Raw genomic sequence first — 23,847 nt, 5'->3', positions numbered from 1 at the left:
CCAGGCTAATTTTTGTATTTTTAGTAGAGATGGGGTTTCACCATCTTGGCCAGGCTGGTCTTGAACTCCTGACCTCGTGATCCACCTGCCTCAGTGTTGGGATTACAGGTGTGTGAGCCACCGTGCCCGGCTGAAGATTTTAAAATCAAGACAAAAATTGTATAAATACCAACATGCTCTTGCAGAAAGATGAGGCAGATGTGAAAATCACAAAAGAAAAACATGCAGGCGGTGGTTGTGCAACCAGAGCAGCCAAGAGCTAGACCCAGTGGAGTCTCCAGAAGCGGCGGTGAGTTTCTGAAACTTGTGGAGAGCAAGCTCTGGGGAACACAAGTGCCTCTGGGAGATGCCAGTCAAGAAGGGACCCCTGAGGATCACAGCAGGGGGCTGGGATCTCCGAACCCAAGAGGACTCAGGCCTGACTAGGAACTGGGGGATCACATGCTGCTTGCTGGGCAGCTGGGGACCAATGACTCACCCTCCCTAGAGCACGGTGCTGTCTGTATACCGGGGATGGCACAGCTACCAGTATTAGTACTGGGATCAGAGAGTTCAGTTGGGCAGGGCAGTCCCTGTTTCTGCTTCTCCTCCCCAGTGTCCCATCTGAAAACCCCTGGGACAGAAAACTCACCCTGGTCTCTGGGACTCCAGCTCGGGTTCCATCAGTAGCTCTTCTTAAAAGCTTCTCGTGACAGGGAGGCAGCACCTGCCTCCTGGAAAGCCATCAGGTTGCTAAATACATCCACCCTTTGACCAAGCGATTCCATTTTTAGGAATTTATACCACAAACACATTCATATGGCAACAAGGGGAGATGCAGAAAGAAACTCACTGTATCCGTGTTTTTAATATCAGAACTTTGGAAATGCCTTAAACACCCATCCAGGGGAACTGACGATTAACGTGAAGAGTGCACAGTGGAAGATGATTCGCTGTTAAAAATTCCTTCCTAGGGCTGGGTGTGGTGGCTCACACCTATAATCCCTGCACTTTGGGAGGCCAAGGCAGGTGGATCACTTGAGGTCAAGAGTTCAAGACCAGCCTGGCCAACATGGCAAAACGTGGTCTCTACAATAATAATCAACAATAATAATAATAATATATATATGCACATACACACCAAAAAAAAATTAGCTGGGGGTGGTGGTGCACGTCTACATACAAGCTACTTGGGAGGTTGAGGCAGGGGAATCACTTGAACCCGGGAGGCGGAGGCTGCAGTGAGCTGAGATTGCACCACTGCACTCCAGCCTGGGTGACAGAGAGAGACTCTTGTCTCCAAAAAAATAAAAGAACTGCCTGGACACATAGCAGACTTTGCTGGATGTGATACAAACTGACCGTTCTAAGGCGCTCAGATGTGGGGTTCATTTGTTACCGCAGCAGAGGGAGCCCTGCTGACCAATACAGCTGCACACCCAGGCACCGGTGAAGCCTGGCCCAGCACCTGAGGGGACTCTTGGAAAACCACATTCCAGTTCAGGAGATGCTGAGAGACCTTGGCAAGTCCTTTGACTCTTCCAGGCCCCTGTTTCCCCATGTGGATGGTGAGGTAAGGTATTTTTTTCTCCTCTGACCAAGGCCTGTGCTGCTTAAATCCCAAACCCCAAAGGCTCAAGGAAGACCTGCCAGTCCTAGGGGTGGCTGGGTGCTCACTGCACATTGGCCGCTAGGCAGAGCACCTTGGAGGCACCATGGACCCTCACAGTGGCTCCAGGAAGGAGGTGCCATCACGATCCCATTTCCCCATGAGGAGACTGAGCCTCAGAGAGGCAAGGTTACTTGTCCAGGAACACTGGCATCTGAGAGTCTTGACTGCTCTAATGCCAATTACCATCTGGTATTTTTATTTCTCACAAAAGCAAGTAACTTAAGGCCAGGAGTTGGTTCACACCTGTAATCCCAGCACTTTGGGAGGCCTAGACAGGAGAATGGCTTGAGGCCAGGAGTTCTAGACCAGCCTGAGCAACATAGTAAGACCCTATGTCCACAAAAAAAGTGAAAAACTAGCTGGATGTGGTAGCTACTCCGGAGGCTGAGGTAGGAGGATTGCTTGAGCCCAGGAGTTCAAGGCTGCAGTGAGCTGCAGTCATTTCACAACACTTCAGCCTGAGTGACAGAGGGAGACCCTGTCTCGAAAAGAAAATGAAAAAAAAAAAAAAACTTAAAAGAAAGCCAACTGTCAATAACATAAGAGAACTGGGAATAAAAGTTTTTAAAATACACATAAAATGTGCCATCTTAACCATTTTTAAGTGTATAGTTCAGTAGTGTTAAATACATTCACGCTATTGTGCAACCATCACCACCATCCACCCACAGAACTCTTTTCATCCTGTAAAACTTAAACTCTGTACCCGTGAAATACTAACTCCTCCTTCCTGGACATCACCATTCCACTCTCTCTCTCTACGAATGTGACTTCTTTAGAGCCTCCCATAAGTGGAATCCTATTGTATCTGTCCTTTTGTGACAGGCTATTTTACTTAGCACAATGTCTTCAAGGTTCATCCATGTTACAGCGTGTGTCAGAATTTCCTTTTTATGGCTAAATAATATTCCATTGTACATACGTATCAAATTTTGTTTATTCCTGCATTCAAGGACACTTCAGTTGCTTCTACCTTCTGGCTATTGTGAGTGATGTTGCTATGAAGACGGGAGCATGAATATGTCTTCGAGGCCTTGCTTTCAATGCGTTTGGGTGCATACCCAGAAGTGGAAATGCTAGATCATATGGTAATTCTATTTTTAATTTTTTTGAGGAACTGCCATGCTGTTTTCCACAGCGGCTGCGCCATTTTCATTCCCACCAACAATGCTCGAGAGATCCAGTTTATCTACCTCCTCCCCGCCAGCCCTTGTTCTTTCTGATTCCTGATGGTAGCCATGCTCATGGGTGGAAGGGACATCTCATCCAGGTTTTCATCTGCATTTCCCTAATGATTAATGAGGAGATAAGAGCTTTTTCTTTTCTCTTTTCTTTTCTTTTCTTTTTTTTTTTTTTTGAGACAGAGTCTTACTGTGTCGCCCAGGCTGGAGTGCAGTGGCACAATCTTGGTTCACTGCAACCTCCGCCTCCCAGCGATTCTCCTGCCTCAGCCTCCTGAGTAGTGGGATTACAGATGCATGCCATCACACCTGACTAGTTTTTGTATTTTGGGTAGAGATGGGGTTTCACCTTGTTGACTAGGCTGGTCTTGAACTCCTGACCTCAAGTGATCTGCCTGCCTTGGCCTCCCAAAGTGCTGGAATTACAGTCATGAGCCACCTCGCTCGGCCTGATAAGGGTTTTTTCAAGGCCGCTGGTGGATCTACAGCAGTGCAGTCACCTGGTTCTGCTTCCGCAGGAGGAAATGAAGAAATGAAGGTCCAGTGCCACCCGGGGATGTTGTGGGAGTCCTCGACCCCCAAACAAGCTAGTGTGGCTGAGGCTGCAGCGTGACCTGTGCCCCAGTGAACAGGCTGGGGGCCCAACTTCTCCGGAACCTCAGCCTCCGCTGATGTTGCAACCTCTACTTCCCCTGCTGGACCTCAGCAGGAACTGAGCTGGGCTTTTCCAGCTCCAGCCAACCCTGTGACCTGCAATCCCACCCAGCCTCAGAGCGGAGAGGAGTCAGCACCACAGGGAGGCAGGTGACAGGGTCATCTGCATGTCCCTCAGCTTCCGCATCCAGACAAAGGGCAGCTCTGTGTACAGTGTGTACAGGACATGCAGGACGAGCGTGTGGACTGTGTGGCCAGACAGATGCGATCTGAATCCCATTTCTGCCATTCGCCAGTGGTGTGACCTGGATAAGTCACTTCACCTCCCCAGCCCTCACTTCGATCTGTGAAACGGTGCTTGGCACGTGGTAAGAACTCAGTGCCTCCTACGATTATCAACACCATCCTTCTCCTCATCACCATCAATATCCACCAGGATGACCAGGTCACGCCTGTGTCCAACCATCCATGGCTCCCACTGCTTGCCAGAGAGAGCCCATCACACTCTCATGGCTGCTGGCCGCCGCCCGGACTGACCTCTACCTACATCTCCATCCTCCTCTCCCTCTCGCTCATCACATTCGGGGCTGCCCTCCTGTCCCTCAAACTCGAAGTTCTCCCTCCAGCCACGGAGCCTTTGCATATGCTGTTCCCTGCCTGGAATGTGCTCCCCGACCCCATCCCGCTCCCTCGCTTCATCATTTACCTCCTAAAAGGCCTCTGAACTGTGGAATTATTGGAAGATTGTCGGTCTCCCTATGTTGCTCTGTGAGGCCAGGATCATGCCTGTTTTGCTTCCCACTAAAGACAAGGTTGGTCCAGGTGCCCCCCAAGTATTAGCCAAATGGAAGTATTCCTTCCCAGAAAAACCTTGATTTTGGAAACTCAGGTTCCTTCCACAAAAACAAGCTATTCCCCACATAACTAAATAAGTTTTAACTTTCATACCTTTGGAAGGTTTTTTTCCCTTCATTAAATGAACCAACCTGAGAAAGCCCTCAGCTACATCCTGTGTCCTCATTTTTCAGCTCAGAAAAACATGGTCACTGAATTTGGAGTGGCTGCTCCTAACGCCTGCTGCACCTCCTCCCAGACCAGCCTCTGGCTGCCCCTTCCTCAGGACTCAAGGGAGGTTTCGGGCTGCTCTCTGGGTGACCCCTTGCTTGGGAATAAACACCGACCCTGAGGGACGGAGGACTGAGGGGGAGGTGCAGATGCGTTTCAGTCCCAACAACAAGGTCTTTGAGAGTCACAGTGAACCTGCTCAGCGTCAGGGCCTGACCCAGCCAGGTGACACTCAGCACCACAGCCAGCTGGGGAGCAAGGGTGTGGACCCCAGGAGGACCATGGGCAGGAGGCCTGGCAAGACTGTGTGGCCCAAACCCATGCCTGCATCCATCCTTCCATCCTTTTTTTTTTTTTTTTTGGAGATGAGTCTTGCTCTGTTGCCCCCAAGCTGGAGTGCAGTGGCATGATCTTGGCTCACCGCAACCTCTGTCTCCCAAGTGCAAGTGATTCTCCTGCCTCAGCCTCCCGAGCAACTGGGGTTACAGGCGTGTGCCACTGCACCCAGCTAATTTTTTTTTTTTTAAAGTAGAGACGGGGTTTCATTACTAAACCTGTTGGGCAGGCTGGTCCTGAACTCCTGACCTCAGGTGCTCTGCCCGCCTCAGCCTCCCCGAGTGCTGGGAGCTCAGGTATAAGTCACCACACCTGGCCTCCTTGCTTATTTATTTCAACAGTTATTTAGTGAGCACCTACTATGTGCTCAACCCAGTTTGGGGCAAGCCTAGTGAAGACCCCAGGTCCCACCCTCCTGACCAAGCAATTTACACAAACCCAGTACTTACTTCTGGGGAGGAGACCTAGGGCTCTGCATTCATCCCCAGGCTCACCACCCAGTGCATTCTCTGGACCCAGGGTCTCTGGGTAGGGGCTGGCTCTACGGGATGCTTCAGAGGGCCCCATGGGGAGGGTGTATTCAGAGAGGGTTAGTGCATGCGTCCATTCCAGATGGTCCTCAGGGAAAAAACTTTCTCTACATGGTCATGCGAGCAGCTCCAGGCAGCAGTCACCCATCAGCATCACTGTTGTTACTGTGGTTGGGGCCAGCTCAGGCAGGGTGACACCAAGACAAAGCCTGCAGGAAGGATGGGCTATCCCCAAACACAGGTGAGTCGAGGGAGGACTTAGGGTCACCGTCGGCTGGGCTTCATGGACACCAAGGGTGAGCCCCGGGTTGAATGAGCCATGCCACACCACAGCGAGGACCAGGAAACCTCCCCTGGGCCTGTGGGCGGGGGTCCCAGATGGGCACCTGCTATTTGGGTTCTCACAGGGATCGCCTTCCTGGGGGTGACGGCAGCCAAACAAAGTACACAGCTAGGTGGCCGCGAGGGGAAGGCCCAGGTGCCTGGGAGCCTGGGTCAGGAAGGGGGTGGGAGGCAGGTGGGCCAGGGCTGGGGAATGCTGCAGGGAGGGAAGGACCAGTGAGGACGACCGCGACATGCCAGGAAGTCTGGCTTCTGGGGCCCAGCACCTGGCAAATCTTGAAAGAGAGGAAGAGGAGCAGGTGTGAGGCCAGAGGGGACCCCAGGGCCACTGTGGGGACATGGGTTCTGGGAGGTGCCGGCCTGAGGGGTCATCCTGTCTGCCATGCCCGGGGAGACTTGGGTGGGCAGAGAGAGGTGGTGACATTCTCCACAGGCTTCCAAGGGAGAGCCCCCTGAGGGACTGGAGAGCCCAGAGGACTGCAGAGACTAGAGAGATGAGGCCAGGAAGACGCCGAGGCCTGGGCCAGGGAAGCCAGAAGGGCCTTCAGTGCTAGTCCCTGCAGCTCCTTCTAAGTCAGATCTGCCAGGGGAGCTCAGAAATGCCTGTCACAGAGCCTTGGTTCATGTGCCCCTCCCAACCTTCCTGGCAAGTCCAGGCGCACACATCCCTGTCCACAAACACACCCTCCCTCACACACACACAACTCACACGCACACCAACTCATACGCACACCAATTCACACATACACAACTCATGCACCAACTAACATACACACCAACTCACACGCTCACAACTCACACGCACACCAACTCACATACACACCAATGCACACATATGCAACTCACACACCAACTCACATACACACCAGCTCACAAGCCAACTCACACACCAACTCACATACACACCAACTCACATGCACACCAACTCACACATACACAACTCACACGCCAACTCACATGCCAACTCACACACCAACTCACATACACATCAATTCACATATACCAATTCACATGCATATCAACTCACACATACACAAGCCACTCACACACCAACACACATCAACTCATGCATACACAACTCACACTAACACACACCAACTCACACATACACAACTCACACACATACCAACTTACAGGCACACCAACTTGCACACCAACTCATGCATACACAACTCACACCAACTCATATACACGCCAACTCACACGCCAACTCACACACGGACTCTCACATACCAACTCACATGAACACCAACTCACACATACACAACTCACACGTCAACTCACACACCAACTCACATGTACACCAACACACACACACACACAACTCACACACCAACTCACATACACACCAATTCACATACACCAACTCACACGGATATCAACTCACACATACACAAGCCACTCACACACCAACACACAACTCACGCATACACGACTCACACTAACACACACCAACTCACACACCAACTCACATGCACACCAACTCATACATACACAACTCACACACATATCAACTTACATGCACACCAACTTGCACACCAACTCACACTACTCACACCAACTCATATACATGCCAACTCACACACGGACTCACACACACCAACTCACATGAACACCAACTCACACATACACAACTCACACGCCAACTCACACACCAACTCACATGTACACCAACACACACACAACTCACACACCAACTCACATACACACCAATTCACATACACCAACTCACACGGATATCAACTCACACATACACAAGCCACTCACACACCAACACACAACTCACGCATACACGACTCACACTAACACACACCAACTCACACACCAACTCACATGCACACCAACTCATACATACACAACTCACACACATATCAACTTACATGCACACCAACTTGCACACCAACTCACACTACTCACACCAACTCATATACATGCCAACTCACACACGGACTCACACACACCAACTCACATGAACACCAACTCACACATACACAACTCACACGCCAACTCACACACCAACTCACATGTACACCAACACACACACAACTCACACACCAACTCACATACACACCAATTCACATACACCAACTCACACGGATATCAACTCACACATACACAAGCCACTCACACACCAACACACATCAACTAACGCATACACAGCTCACATTAACACACACCAACTCACACCAACTCGCACGCACACCAACGCACACATACACAACTCACACCAACTCACACACACAACTTACATGCACACCAACTTGCACACCAACTCACACATACACAACTCACACACCAACACACATACACAACTCACACATCAACTCACACACCAACTCATATATACACAACTCACCAACTCACATGCACACCAACTCACACGCATACCAACTCACACATACACAAGTCACACAACACACACACCAACTCACACATACACAACTCACACTAACACACATCAACTCACATGCACAGTAACTCACACCAACACACACCAACTCATACACAACTCACACTAATACACACCAACTCACATGCACACCAACACACACTAACTCAAATACACATCAAGTCACACACACCAACTCACACTCACACCCTCACACATACACAACTCACCAACTCACACACCCTCACCCCCAACACAACCTCACACATATACAACTCACACACACCAACTCACACCCACTTTCACACACACACCCTCACACACCCTCACTCACAACTCCCATGCACACATCCTCCCTCATACACAACGCACACACAGACCCACGCACACACCCTTGCCCCCACCCAACACAATCTCACACACACACAACTCACACACACCAACTCACATGCACACACCCTCACACACACCAATTCACACGCACACACCTCACCCCCAACACAACCTCACACACACATACCAACTCACCCTCACCCCAACACAACCTCACACACACACAACTCACACACACCAACGCACATATACACATCCTCACTCACACACATTTACATACACCCCTGCTCACAGACACACACACTCTCTGGCTCTCTCTCTCACACACACACACACACACACACCCTACCCCCACCAGGGCTCAAGGACCCCTCCAGTGTCCTCAGGGCATTGGCCCAGGGGGCGGCAGGGAGGGTGATTTCCCAAATAGCGGCCCCCAGAGCCCAGGTTCTGCCCCCAGAGCTCAAGTCCAGACACCAGAAGGACCTCCCTTCATCCTGAAGACATTTACATGAGGAGAGCCACTTCCCCGAGTGACTCAACATGCACAGATCTGGAGGGACACACGCACACGCAGAGGGCTTCTCTAGAGAGTTGTCTGCGCCCCTCACTTCCGGCCCAGGATTCCCAGGCTCCAGCCCAGCCCTAACAATCCAAGTCCTTCCCATCTATGCAAAGCTCAGGGTTGCCTCGGGCTTGTGGGAGCCTCCTGAAACCATATCCTGTTCCCTCATTCCAGAGGCTTTCCCTGCCTAGAGGGGCAGCTCTGGGGCGGGAGGAGAGCGGGGAAGGCCCCAGCCTGGACCACAAGGAAGTGAAAGCCCTCAGGGAAATTCGCACTCCAGCTTCCTGCCAGACAACACACATTCATACATGCGCACTGGCACACACGTGTACACACCGACACGTCTGTACATACAGCCCCATACTCACCCTGACACGCAGGCACACACTGGTCAGAGGTGTTCCAACCAGAGCGACTCCATTTGAGTGAGGGCTGGAAAACGAGGCTGGGACCCGCTGGGCCACATTACCAGAAAGGTAAGTATTCCAAGCCTCTAGATGTTTACCGTTAAGGGAACAAACTAATAATGTTTACTAAAACAGACCCAGACTTAGGAGTGTCCAGATATCCCCATATCTGGAGAACAAAGGCATTCCTAATTTTGCTTTAAAGATAATATCGATTCTTGCAAAATATAGTAATTAAGAAAATTAATCCTTTACACAAACCCTTGTAGCAGAGCAAATCTCCCCCTATATACAAGCATGTAGCTAGGGTGGATGCGTTCCTCCCCTTACTTTCGGGAACGTTCGGGAACGTCCTACTCTGTCTGTGGAGGTAGCTGTCTTTTTACTGCTACCCTTTCTTTCTTTTTCTTTATTATTATTATTATTATTACTTTTTATTTGTGTGTGTGTGTGTGAGAGACGGATTCTTGCTCTGCCCAGGCTGGAGTGCAGTGGCATGAGCTCGGCTCACTGCAACCTCCGCCTCCCAGATTCAAGGGATTCTCCTGCCTCAGCTTCCCAAGTAGCTGAGACTACAAGCGTGTGCCACTACACCTAGCTTTTTTTTTTTTTTTTTTTTTTTGTATTTTTAATAGAGACAGGGTTTCACTATATGTTGGCCAGGATGGTCTCAAACTCCTTACCTCAGATGATCCGTCCGCCTCGGCCACCCAGAGTGCTGGGATTACAGGCGCGAGCACACCGCGCCCAATCCCTTGTCCTTTCTTTATAAACTTGCTTTTGCTTTGCACTGTGGACTCATCCTGAATTCTTTCTTGCACGAGATCCAAGAACCCTCTCTTCGGGTCCGGATCAGGACCCCTGTCCTGTAACACACTAACACATACACACTGAAACTCACACATGCACTAATACACACTCCCCTACTCCCACTGGTGCACACACACCAGCACACTCACAATGACGTGACACACCCAAGCACACACGGACACAGGCGCACACACACGGACACAGCGGTATGTAACTCTGGGTCTCCAGTGGGTCTCTCCTGAGACTGGGGCCTCCTCTCAGAAATGTTTCTGTCCCCAGCTGCCACGTGGCCTAAAATCCTGAGAAATTAGGAAGGATTCCTTTAAAACCAGCATCTCGGATTTTAGGCTTAAGCAATATTTGGAAAGTGTGAGGCTCAGACCCCCAGCTCGCTGGGCTGTGGGCCTGTGTCACCCAGCGCGCATGGGGGGCAGGCAGGAGGAGGGGGCTGGCTCATGGTATGGGGCGAGTCCGGGCAGATTTGGGGCACAGGCAGGCACGCGGACGCCCCACCGCCGAGAGCCAGAGAGACAGCAGAGGGCCGTGGGGGTCAAAGACAGCGCTCTGGAGGGACCCAAGCCCCACCCACTCTCTCTGCAACCCTCCCCAAGGGACTTCACTCCCTCAAACCTCAGTTTCCCCATCTGCACAATGGGTGTGATCCCGAGACCCACCTCATGGGGTAAGGTGAAACTTAAATGACACCGTACCGATTAAGTTATAAGCCCTGGAAGCCCAAGAAAAGAAAGTGGTGGTGCGATGGGGAAAAAACCACCATCCCCGGCTTCCCGCGTGTAACGGGGCCGAAAATAACCAGCATTTTCCTTTTCTCTGCGGCTGAAGCCCACGCTTCCCAGAGGACTGGGCCTGCTTATCAGGAGCAGAGCGGCTCGCTCGGCTGTCTCCGCCAGAAGGTGACTGTGGGGGCCCCGCTCCCCTTCAGCCTCCAGCCCGACTCCCACCAGGAATACACCGGCTGCTCTCCCCCCGCCCCTTTCAGGTTTCCGCCCCACCCCCAGCCCACAAACAATTTTGCATATATTTAAATCTCCTCTGCGAGTTCCCCTCCCCGGAAAAGACAGAAAGAAATTACAAAGGCCGTCATTTGTCTCCGTCCCCGCACCCCATCTATCAGGGCCCGGAGCCCGTCGCCTCGAATGAGGCGCGCGCCCGGGACGGCCGCTTTAATGGGGCGCCGCGTGTGACTGTGCAGCCGCGCGGCGGGCGCAGCCGGCCGGCATTTGCATACATATTAAACGGAGCAGTAAAAAATGCAGACATGCAAACCATTTGGACGGGCTCCTCGGCGTAGAGCCTGCCAGGAAATCAATCTTCTGGTTTCTTAAAGGCAGCCTGCTCGGGAGGAGGTGGCGATGCCACACAGCCCGCAGGCCGTGGGAGGGGGCCGTGGTCTGTCCATCTGCCTGCAGGAGCAGCCGTGGGGGTCCTTCCGGGCCATGGAGGAGCCACCCACTGGCTGCCAGGGGCCGGGGAGTGAGTGTGGTGGGTCCTGGCTCAGCCGGCTGTGTGCCCTGCTGTAAGAGGGGCCCCCTCTCTGAGTGCCCACCCCCGCCCCGTCGCTGAAGATAATTCCTTTCCCTTTTGCTACTCTGGGGCTTAAGGAACTCACCCAAGAACACTGGGCCCCTCTATGCAGAGCCTGGGTCTCTAAGCCAGGTGCAGAGAAGGATGGTCAAGAACACAGGCTCTGGAAGCAGGCAGCCCGAGTTCAAAGTCAGGCTCCACTCCCCATGAGCTGTGTGATCTTGGGCAAATGCATCAACCTCACTGTTTCCCGTAAAAGGGGATCCATATATGTTGTTGGATTGAAATAGGTCAGCCTTGTAAAGCACTTGGCTCATTGCCGGGCATGTAGTAAGTGCTCAATAAATAGTGGCAGAACAGTATGTAGGAGGGCCCTTGGTGTTATTGGTATGTTTTTCTGGGTGAATATCCCTCTTTATGTCTGCATGGTGTGGCAAGCCATTCCTCCCCAAGCCTCCTTACCTGTAAAATGGGGTGTTTTGATTTTCACGGGAACTGCTAGCTGTGTTCTAGAGGGCACCGGGTCCCTGCTGTGTACTCCCACCACCCGCTGATTTCAGCCAGGTGTGGCCAAGCTGGCGCCTCTGAGGGCTGCCCACAGCCTGTCTTGGGCAAAGCCCAGGGCAGGGATGGGTGCATACCCCCAAACTGACCATTCATCTGTGGGGCCAGGAAAAGGCAACTGGCCCTGAGCCTAAGCCGAGTGAGATTGGGGCTTCTCTGAATTCTGAGGCACAGATAAGGAAACCGAGGCTCAGAGAGGTGTGGCAAAGCCAGGAAGCTTGAAGGTGGTGCTGCTGGGATTCAAGCCAGGTGTGCCTGACTGCAAGGCCACCTCCCCAGAGGTCCCCCGGAAAGGAAATACTGCCGGCAGAGGGAGGAGCTCATCCCACAGTGTCAAGGGACACAGTTTCCCCCCAAAGGAGGGGGGTGCTTGGGGAGAAAGAGTTGAGTTTTCTGTCTGAGCCCACGTGAATATGTGGTACTCATGAAGGTCCTTTTTTTTTTTTTTTTGAGACGGTGTTTTGCTCTTGTTACTCACGCTGGAGTGCAATGGTGTGATCTCAGCTCACTGCAACCTCCAACTCCTGGGTTCAAGCGATTCTCCTGCCTCAGCCTCCAGAATAGCTGGGATTACAGGCGCCCGCCACCATGCCCAGCTAATTTTTTTTGTATTTTTAGTAGAAACAGGGTTTCACTATGTTGGCCAAGCTGATCTCGAACTCCTGATCTCAGGTGATCCACTTACCTCAGCCTCCCAAAGTGCTGGGATTACAGGCATGAGCCACCGTGCCCAGTTCGGTCCTTCCTTGAAAAGACCGGAGGAAGAGGGGAGAGAGGGTTTTCCAGAACCAGCTCAAGTTTGGCCTTCATTCATTTACTTCATATTCCCAGAAGCGAGGAACAGAGGTGACCAAGGTCCCCAAGACCTGGCCGGGCAGTGGGCAGTGCTGGGGAGTTAATGGCAGGATGGGGGGTGCACCTAGACCAGGGGGTGCACTGTCCTCGCTGAGACCCTGGGGATTAGCGCCAACCCAGGGCGCTGGGGTGAGAGGGCTTTGCCTTCAGTTGGGAGAGGGTCCCCTGTGGTTCAAAGCTTCCCCGCTGAGTGGCAATATGACCTCCGTGCTGTGTGTGGGAGTTGCAGCCTAGAGTTATGGGAACTAAAGAGGCCAGACCAAGAGCTGTGGCCCAATTCACTGGTGTCTCGCTGTGTGACCTTGGAAAGGGCCCCGCTTCTCTGGGCTAGGGTGGCTGAGCCGACTGCACCCCTGCTCTGTCTCTCAGGGAGCCCCTCTCTTTCAGTCTTGACCTCCAGGCTATCTGGGCCTCTGTCCCTCCACCTCCCTCTGCAACCAAGTGCAGGCTGCCCCCACTGCCCGGCAGGCAGCCCAGCCGGGGTGGAGGAAGCCGGCAGGGCGGGAAAAGGCGGGAGGGGTCCGAGTTACAGGAACCAGCAGGGCCATTGCTCAACTGGGGAGCCTGGCTGCGGGCCTGCCTCGGCCCCCACCTACAGCAGCCCGCCCTCCTCCTAGCTCTGCATTGCAAACATTCCTCGCCAACCTCGGGTTGCTGCAGCCCCGGAAGGGGGAACTGCAGCAGACACAGCACGAGGCCTCCAGAAACACTTAACCCCTTCGCTCCTTCCAGGCAGAGCCTTCAAGCGGAGGAAGGAGGGAGCTGGGCGGCGGCCGCCACAGTCCTTCCCAGGCTGTGGGTGACCGGGTCAGGTGATTTGCTGGCAGGCCCGGCCTCTGATTACCAACCTGGATCAACAGGTTGCGTGTTCATGACTCACCCAGCAGACATTTCCGGAGCTTCCCCTGGGTGCTGGCAGCAGGCATGAAAATCCAAGAGTGGCCCCAGCATGGGGGGTGGGATTCGGGTCTCATAAGCAGACATGTGTTTTAGATCATTACAGTGATGAGTGCAACCAAGACGTGCAGGGTGAGCCTGAATACAAACTAAAGTGGCTCAACTCGTCAGGGAGGGCTTCCTGGAGGAAGCGACATTTAGGGAGTCCTGTGAGAGCAGAGGGAGAGTTCCAGGCAGAGGAGGCAGCAAGTGTGAGGCTCTAGAGGGAAGAGAGACGTTGGCATGTTTCAATTTGTGTTTCTGGAGGAGAGAGAGGAAGGGGAGGAAAGCCCCTAGGTGGGAGAGCTTGGCCCATGCCAGGTCCCAGAAGGCCTTGAGGCCACTCCCAGCATGGACCATCATCTGAGGTCAGTGAGGAGCCAGGGAAGGGCTTATGTGTGGAATGACATGATCAAGTTTACCTCTAAGCCCTAAGATGCCTGAATAAAAACAGAACCTTGGGCTGAGCATGGTGGCTCACGCCTGTAATCCTAGCACTTTGGGAGGCTGAGGCAGGCGGACCACGAGGTCAGGAGATCCAGACCAGCCTGGCCAACATGGTGAAACCCCGTCTCTACTAAAAATACAAAAATTAGCTGAGTGTGGTGGTGCACACCTGTAGTCCCAGCTACTTGGGAGGCTGAGGCAGGAGAATCACTTGAACCCAGGAGGTAGAGGTTGTAGTGAGCCGAGATTGCGCCACTGCACTCCAGACTTGGTGACAGAGCGAGACTCTGTCTCAAAAAAAAAAAAAAAGACTGGGCTCAGCAGCTCACACCTGTAATCCCAGCACTTTCGGAGGCCAAGGCAGGCGGATCACCTGAGGTTGGGAGTTCAAGACCAGCCTGACCAAATGGAGAAACCCCGTCTCTACTAAAAATACAAAATTAGCCAGGCATGCTAGCACATGCCTGTAATCCCAGCTACTTGGGAGGCTGAGGCAGGAAAATCGCTTGAATCTGGGAGGCAGAGGTTGCGGTGAGCAGAGATCATGCCATTTACTCCAGTTTGGGTAACAAGAGCAAAACTGTGTCTCAAAACAACAACAACAACAACAACAACAACAACAACAACAACAAACAGAAGCTTAACGGAAAGAGGCCGCTAGCATATTTTCATGTACAAACCGAATGGACTCTAAGACCAGAACACCTGAACCACGCCAAAGTGCCCCCAACAGGACACGTTTCAGATGGCAGCTGGGCCTGGTATTAGGCTCTCCTGCAGCCCACATGGCCATTGTGCCATCCCAGGCCACATAGAATCAGCAGGCTCAGGTTGGCTCTTCCTCCTGGGTTGGGGTCAGCACCTCCCATCTCCCAGACACCACTCCTGCATACAGCTGGAGCTCAATAAATGCAGCAAATAAAGTCAGAGTGTTGGGCAGTTGGGAGGGGTTGAGAGATCATCTAGCGCCAGCAGCCTCCTCGCCTTTTATTTTATTTTATTTCTCACTTATTTTTTATTATTTTTTATTTATTAATTTTTTATTTTTTTGAGACGGAGTCTCGCTCTGCCACCCCGGGCCTGGAGTGCAGTGGGCCGGATCTCAGCTCACTTCAGCTCACTGCAAGCTCCGACTCCGGGTTCCGATGCCATTCTCCTGCCTCAGGCCTCGTCGCCAGTAGCTGGGAGCTACAGGCGGGGGCCCGCCACCTCGCCCGGCCTAGTTTTTTGTATTTAGTAAGAGACGTTTTCAACCGTGTTAGCCAGGATTGGTCTCAATCTCCTGACCTCGTGATCCACCCGTCTTGGCCTCCCAAAGTGCTGGGATTACAGGCTTGAGCCACTGCGCCCGGCCTTTATTTTATTTTTGAGATGGAGTTTCACTCTCGTTGAAGACTGAGAAGGAATTCTCAGCAGGGGGGCCTGGAATTTACAACCAAGATGCCCACAGAGCGTGTCCAGAGAGGAGGCCAGCACACCCAGCCCCCCAGAACCTTGGCACCCACAGGAAAGACCCCAAAATCTCCCCCACCAAAGCTCCCTTCCTTTCTCTATCTCTCATAGGGCCTGATCTCTCTATACCTCGTCTATTCGTTGGGACAGCAAACGTAGCTGGAGTTCCTCTAAGTCCTGCTCAGCCTGGTGAGACTTCCGAGGGAAAACATGCCCAGAGTCCTCCCTCTGTTGAAAATCATGCCACAACAGGACAGGAAGGGGCCGGGCAGTCTCCATGCCTGCACATGCCCCCAGCAGAAGAAACGGCTGAGTTCCTCCCAGCCTCCTCGGGGATCACCCCTGCGGGAGGCCCCAGCAGTCACTACAGTCTGTTTTGTGGCTCAGGGTCCACTGCGTGTCATTGGATGCTTCCAGGCAATGGAATTTCTAGAAAGGTTCCTTCAACCTGGGACACCACCACCTTGGTGACCCGCCACCAACTCTGCCATGTGAAACACCTTACAGGCCTTGTGCTGGGCCAAGGATTCACTCTCCGAATCCTCATCACAAGTGGTGAAGTTTGCTGTTATCATCCCATTTTGCAGATGGGAAACAGGTCCGTGAAATCACTTGCCTGGATCACACAGCTCATGATCAGTATGGGTCGGCCTAGGACACAGGCATTCTGGGGCTCACCACCAGGTGTTCCAGGCGTCACCACTAGGCCTCCCAACCAGGGAGCCCTGCCGCTGCCCCAGCCTGGAGATGTGACACTTCTCCCAGCAAGGAGGCTCCAGCGAAACCAGGGATTCCCCAGGCTCACCCTGACTCCTCGTCTTGTTAACGTACTTAATCCTTATCCTATACATGAAATAAATATTTTATCTCATCTATTTATTATTTGTTTATCATGGGCATTGATCCATCCTAAGTTTACTCTCTGCTCAAATCTTCTCCACACGGGTTCACTCAGGTTACTGAATTTGTCTCAACTTCCATCAGGCAGAGCTGCGTGTGTTGCCATAGCCAACATCACAAAAAAATCCCATTTCATGCATTTCATAGGCATGAGTGACCTGACTCAAAATTATCAGTGGAACCTGCTGTATGGGGGCAGGGGTCGCATAGGACCATGAGGCCCATGAGGTACCTGGTGCAGAGTGAGCACCCAGGAAGGGAGGCTGGGTTATTAGTACCACTGTCCGCCAGGGCTTGGTGTGGCTGATAAATTCTTGGTCTCTTCCTTTTTTCTTCATATCACAAGTTAACAGGTTCACTTCCCAATGTTACTCATGTCTACAAAATGGTAAGAAAAAGCAACTGTGCGAATGAGGCAAGTTATCTGTCCTGGTACCAAAGTGATGGTTACTATGGTAGTCGGCCTCCAAGATGGTCTCCAAACGATTCCTGCCTCCTGGCATTCATACCTTTCCACAATGAATCAGGCTGGCCTTGCATAACCAATAGGATACTGAGGAAATGACTGCATATGCTGTCCAAGGCTAGGTCATAAAAGGTACTGCAGCTTCAGTCTCACTCTCTTGCATCACTCACTCTGAGAAGCCAGCCGCCATATTGTGGGGAAACTCAAGCAGCCTGCTGAAGTCTGCATGGCATGGAGCTGAAGCCTTTTTGTCAGCCATGTCAGCGAGCCATTTAGGAAACAGATCCTCTACCCTCAGTCAAGCCTTCAGATGACCATAGCCCCAGTTGATATCTTGATGGCAACCTTAAGAGAGACTAGCCAGCTAAGCCACATCTGAATTCCTGGCCCACAGAAACTGAGATACTAAAATGCCTATTTTAAGCCACTAAGTTTGGGATAATTTGTACTCCCCAGTAGGTAAGGAACTAATTCAGAAACAGAGACCTTTTAGAAATGAGAACCTCCCAGAGACTGTTTCCAAAGTGTGTTCCTTGGAATGCTGATCCCAGGCTTTGTTCTGGAAAACCAAGGTCAGTTGAATGGAGGAAGACTGTGGATTCCAGTCTCCTGTTCAAGATTCCCATGCTCCTTGGCGAGGAAGCCATTCCCTTAACAGAGCACTTCTCAGGGGCCTTTGACTGTGGAACTCTGGTGTCAGAGCCTCAGAGCACGCTTTGGGACACAGAGCCAAACTGTCATGGTAACTGATTCCTTGAATACTTTAAACAATTGTGCCCAATATAAAACTAAAAATAGGCCAGGCCCAGTGGCTCATGCCTGTAATCCCAGGCGCTTTGGGAGACTGAGGCAAGAGGATCACTTGAGGCCAGCCTGGCTGGGCAGCATGGTAAAACCACTTCTCCAACAACAACAACAAAAGCCAGGTATGGTGGCACACACCTGTTGTCCAAGCTCCTCGGGAGGCTAAGGCGGGAGGATTTCTTGAGCCCAGGAATTCAAGGCTCCTGGGTGACAAAGTGAGACCCTATCTCTAAAATTAAAGGCTGTGGTGAGCTAAGATCATGCCATTACACTCCAGTTTGAACAACAGAACAAGACCCTATCTCTAAATAAATAAATAAATAAATAAAAATAACCAAAAATACTCACAGCCTAATATCCAGAGTCCGACCGGGCATGGTGGCTCATGCCTGTAATCCCAGCACTTTGGGAGGCCAAGGCGGGAGAAACATTTGGGGTCAGGAGTTCAAGACCAGCCCAGGCAACACGGCGAAACCCTGTCTTTACTAAAAATACAAAAATTAGCTGGGCGTGGTGGCGGGCACCTGTAATCCCAGCTACTCAAGAGGCTGAGGCAGGAGAATCACTTGAACCCGGGAGGCAGAGATTGCAGTGAGCTGAGATGGCACCACTGCACTCCAGCCTGGGCAACAGAGAGAGACTCCATCTCAAAAAAATAATAATAATAATAATAATAACATCCAGAGTCTGACCTACAGTATAAGATACAAGGACCAGATGGCTGCTCTGCCATGATGGGCCCCTGGCTCCTGGCTCCTTTTCTGGTTGAGGGGCTGGTTTGCCCTGGGCCACCTCTGGTCCCTCCCATCTTATTATTATTATTATATATATTTTTTTGAGATGCGGTCTTGCACTGTTGCCTGGGCTGGAGTGCAGTGGCGCGATCTCAGCTTACTGCAACCTCTGCCTCCTGGGTTCAAGCGATTCTCCTGCCTCAGCCTCCCAAGTAGCTGGGATTACAGCTACCCACCACCACGCCCAGCTAAATTTTTTTTTGTATTTTTAGTAGAGACGGGGTTTCACCATGTTGGCCAGGCTGATTTCAAACTCCTGACCTCATGATCTGCCCACCTTGGCCTCCCAAAGTGCTGGGATCACAGGCGTGAGCCACCGCACCTGGCCTCCTCCCATCTTACAATCGGTGGTGTTGGGCCAGGGTCTGGCCAGGTACTTTAGCCCATTTGGGGAGCACTTGGGATTCAGACTTTGAATCCCAAATCCTAGTGCCAGCTCCCATCAGCTCTGCCACACACAGACACAGGGGTTGGGCTGCACCCTTGAGCCCCCACCCCTTCGTGGTTGCTGCATCCAGAACACCAAGGCCTCAGAGCTGGGTATTTCTCAGTGGGAATGAAACCATGGTATTAAAACACAAGCCACTGGAAAATAGCATTTGATAGAAAAATTCATTTTACAAGCAACTTTTTAAGAGCGGATCCACCCCTTCAGCAAGGGAAGGCTGTGCTCAGAAAACCACATTCTTTCAGGTCCCTGGGGCTGCGTGGGGGTGGTAATAGGAATCTGTCTACACGCTACAAGGCAGAGGTTTTTTCTTTTGTTAAAAACATCATTTTACCCTCATGCTGCTTCGTGTTTCCTGGCACGCGCATTCTGGGGCTCTCGGGCCTTTCCGGAGGCATCTCTGCAGACACCAAGTGGCCTGCCCACTTCCCTCCAGCCAGAGGCTCAGGCATGGGCACTGAGGGTGAAGGCAATTCGTGACATCCTTACTACAAAGAATGTGGTCCCAGCTGGCACAGCCTCCGTCGTACCTGGGAGCCCCTGCCCAGGCCTGCTCCCTCAGAACCTGCATCTGAATGAGACCCCACAGCGGGTCAAGGCACATTAAGGTTGGGGAGCGCTTGGATGCACCCTGGTTGCAGGGTGCCGTTGGCCTGCCTGCTAAGGGGCAGCCACACCTGCCTTCCTGCCTCCCCTTCCAGGGCCTCTGTCCCATCACAGACCATTCCTCAGAGGGGCTCCAGCAGAATTTCCCAAGACCCATTTCCATGTTTATTCTTTACCATGGTATCCCTCTCCCGTCACAGAAATCCAGCAAGATGATCATTGCATGACATGGTGGGAAGTCAGGAGACCTGAAAGAGAGGTGACAGCAACATGAAAGACACTTGGCCCTTACGGAGCACTCCCAACCCAGGAGGGAGGCCCTGGGGACCCAAGGGCTCAGAGAGAGGTGGCCATCTCCCCAAGGTCAGCCTACTAAATGGCAGAGTCAGGGTGATCCCATAGCCACTGAGTTCTCCCTGGATACTCTGCTGTCCAGGGGAAGTGAGAGTGGCCACGGGGATGGTCAGAACTGCACCTCCATCCAACTGGCTTAGCCCAGCAGTTCCCAAGTGGGGGTTCCGTGAAGCAAGCCTTCAGAGGCTCTCTGGTGCGGGGGCTGGCTCCATGCTATTCGCAGCTTCTCCCAGTCCCTGACCAGTCACTGCACCTTTACTGCGGGCCAGGCCACCCCAGGCTTCCTCCGCCATGTTTCTTTGGTTTGGGTGGGATGGTGTCAGCCCACTGTGCCTGTTCAGTCTGCTAGGAGCTGATGGGAGTTAACAGGTATCATCTCTGCCCTTCACTAACCCAAAATGAGAACGCTTATGTTATTTAACAAATGCAGTTTGCTTGTTGGCCAAACATGGGCCTTGGGGCAAATAACAGAAGGAGGGACTTTCCCAGTGGGAACAGAGAGAGAATTAGTTGAGAAATTTGAAAGAAGGGAAGGCATTTGTCTGGATTATTTATCTGCTCTTTATCTGCACCTGCTCTTTTTTTTTTTTTTTTTTTTTTTTTTTTTTTTTTTTTTTTTTTCAGATGGAGTCTTGCTCTTGTCGCCCAGGCTGGAGTGCAACGGTACGATCTCTGCTCACTGCAACCTCCGCCTCCCGGGTTCAGGTGATTCTCCTGCCTCAGCTTCCTGAGTAGCTGGGATTACAGGCGCGTGCCACCACACCTGGCTAATTTTTGTATTTTTAGTAGAGACAGGGTTTTGCCATGTTGTCTGGGCTGGTCTCGAACTCCTGACCCCAAATGTTTCTCCTGCCTCGGTCTCTCAAAGTGCTGGGATTACAGGCGTGAGCCACCACGCCTGGCTTTTTTTTTTTTTTTTTGAGACAGAGTCTCACCCTGTTGCCCAGGCTGGAGTACAATGGTGCAATCTCAGCTCACTGCAACCTCCACCTCGCGGGTGGGTTCAAATGATTCTCCTGCCTCAGCCTCCAGAGTAGCTGGGATTACAGGCATGCACTACTATGCTTGGCTAATTTTTTTTGTATCTTTAGTACAGACAGGGTTTCACCATGTTGGCCAAGCTGGTCTCGAACTCCTGACCTCGTGATCCGCCCATGTCAGCCTCCCAAAGTGCTGGGATTACAGGCATGAACCACCACGCCTGGCCCATCTTTTCTTTAAAATAAAGTCCTTGCTTCCCCACTCCCACCCAGCCCTGCTGGCGATGGGGGTGGCCACAGGCTGCCCTGAGAGGCCCAGGATGGGAAGGGGCACCTCGTGCACTTATCCTGGGTTTTCACTAGATGCTCCTTGCCCCATGTTCTCTTGCAAGCTGTCCTCGAGGACATGTGGGCTCTTGTTTGCAGGTTTGCAGGGGAGCCTGGCAGAATCCAGCCGCAGACACACTTGAATTTCTTGTAGAAACCTGCACCAAGGGTGGGGGTGCGGCCAGCCCAGAAGCATTCCAGGAAGTGGGGTCTCTGTGGGGCTTCCACCCCAGCTGCTTCCCTGGCTCCTTCCGGGCAGACCTCTTCCCTCCCCTACCCCTCTCACTTCCAGCCCACAACCACAGGAGGTTGGAGGCCTTGGAGATACTGGTCAGGAGAGTGCAAAGGTTAAAGGTGAGAGCTGGAAGGTCAGATGGATACAGTAGGTGCTGCTATCAACTGGCAACTTCAGCTTGCAGCCTCTGCCCCAGACACATTTCCTCCATCTGCCAGCAGCCTGGAGGAGGTGGGGTCCCCAGAGCCCATGACAACCGGAATGCGTCTTCTCCATTCTGGACTGGAAACCACCTCTGGGCACAGCACAGGATTGCAGGGGAGGGACACAAGGGCTTTTTTTTTTGAGACAGGATCTCGCTGTGTTGCCCAGGCTGGAGTGCAATGGCGCAATCATGGCTCACTGCAGCCTCAACCTCCTGGGCTCAAGTGCTCTTCCTACCTCAGCCTCTGAGTAACTAGGACTACAGGTGCCCACCACCATGTCCTGCAAATCATCTTACTCTTTGTAGCAACAGGGTCTCACCATGCTGCCCAGGCTGGTCTCAAACTCCTGGGCTCAAGCAATCCTCCTGCCTCAGCCTCCATAAGTGCTGGGATTACAGGTGTAAGCCTGGTCCACAAGGGGTACTTAGAAATGGTTTTTATGTGTCTGGTAGATGGACACCCAGGTCCAGAGGTCTCCAGGACCATGAACCAGGACATTCTCAGAAAGGGAATGTCAACTGGGTTTCAAATGTGGCTTCAAAAGGAGTCCACTTTGAGATGTAAAAGATGCACCATCCATCCACAATGAAGGACCTGAACTCTGAGGGGGACACACCGCCAGGAGACTTTTTTTGAGATGGAGTCTCGCTCTGTTGCCCGGGCTGGAGTGCAGCGGTGTGATCTCAGCTCAATGCAACCTCTGCCTCCCAGGTTGAAGCTATTCTCCTGCCTCAGCCTCCTGAGTAGCTGGGATTACAGGCATCCACCACCACGCCCCGCTAATCTTTTATATTTTTATAGAGATGGGGTTTCACCATGTTGGCCAGGCTGGTCTCGAACTCCTGGCCTCAAGCGATCCACCCACCTCGGCCTCCCAAAGTGCTGGGATTACAGGCATGAGCCACCCCCTTGCTATTTTTAAGCAAGGTCTGTGGGGGTCTTTTCAGTGATTTTGTATGGGATGGATCAGTTCTGCAGCCCTGGGTGGCCCCTCTTAGGCCCATGTGTTCACAGTCTGTGCATGTGTCCCCCCTCTCCTGGGAGACACGAGCGACTCCAGGGCAGGGACCACGTGTGGTTCACGCTTGTTCCCAGAAAGCTCCCCCAGTGCCCGGCTTCCAGAACTCAAAGTCTATCTGGGGTTGGGGATGTGTCTCCCCCACCAAGCTGAGCCTTGCCGAAGACCAGGACTCCATCCTGCTCACTAGAGCACCCGGGGCTCAGGCCCACAGTTGGGCTACTGACTTTTCTCACTGTGGGAACTTCAGCCGGGCCTCTCAGCTCTCTGTGCCTGATCTTCCTCATCTGGGAAGTGGCAATCTCATCTAGTTGCACCTCATGGGGTAGAGGTGAGGATGACCTGGGCAGGGAAGAGGCTGGCATGTCGCAGAGCACAGACCTGTCCACAAGTGGGGCCTCGCTGTCTGACACTCCCCATGCAATGCTGGACACAAGGAAGGTGCTGGTATTGCCTGGAGTTCAGGCAGATGGTTTTCCAAAACATTTCTTTTTTTTTTTCTTTTCTTCTTCGTCTTCTTTTTTTTTTTTTTTTGAGATTTTTTTTTTCGGGGGGATTACAGACTTGAGCCACTGTGCCCAGCCTGGGTTTAAATTATTAATGGCAGCTGTGTTCGGAATAGGCTGGACCAGGATAGGTTCAGAGTA

The 23,847-nt window shown here is 52.3% G+C and overlaps 1 long non-coding RNA gene across 1 annotated transcript; it reads right to left on the bottom strand.

Annotated features, from left to right (window-relative positions):
* Positions 1–815: 815 nt before the first annotated feature.
* On the bottom strand, positions 816–11,771 carry LOC108512857 (uncharacterized). The gene is made up of 4 exons (XR_001880720.1): positions 11,357–11,771; positions 9,415–9,539; positions 5,337–5,642; positions 816–1,068 (listed from the first exon to the last, which is right to left on the bottom strand). It is a non-coding gene; the product is annotated as an uncharacterized LOC108512857 (long non-coding RNA).
* Positions 11,772–23,847: the final 12,076 nt, after the last annotated feature.

This window comes from Rhinopithecus bieti, unplaced genomic scaffold, assembly GCF_001698545.2.
Source record: "Rhinopithecus bieti isolate Rb0 unplaced genomic scaffold, ASM169854v2 scaffold_29388, whole genome shotgun sequence".
In the NCBI taxonomy this organism is placed as follows: domain Eukaryota; kingdom Metazoa; phylum Chordata; class Mammalia; order Primates; family Cercopithecidae; genus Rhinopithecus; species Rhinopithecus bieti.
The sequence above is the reverse complement of the archived record's forward strand: the minus strand, read 5'-3'. Positions and strand labels throughout refer to the sequence as shown.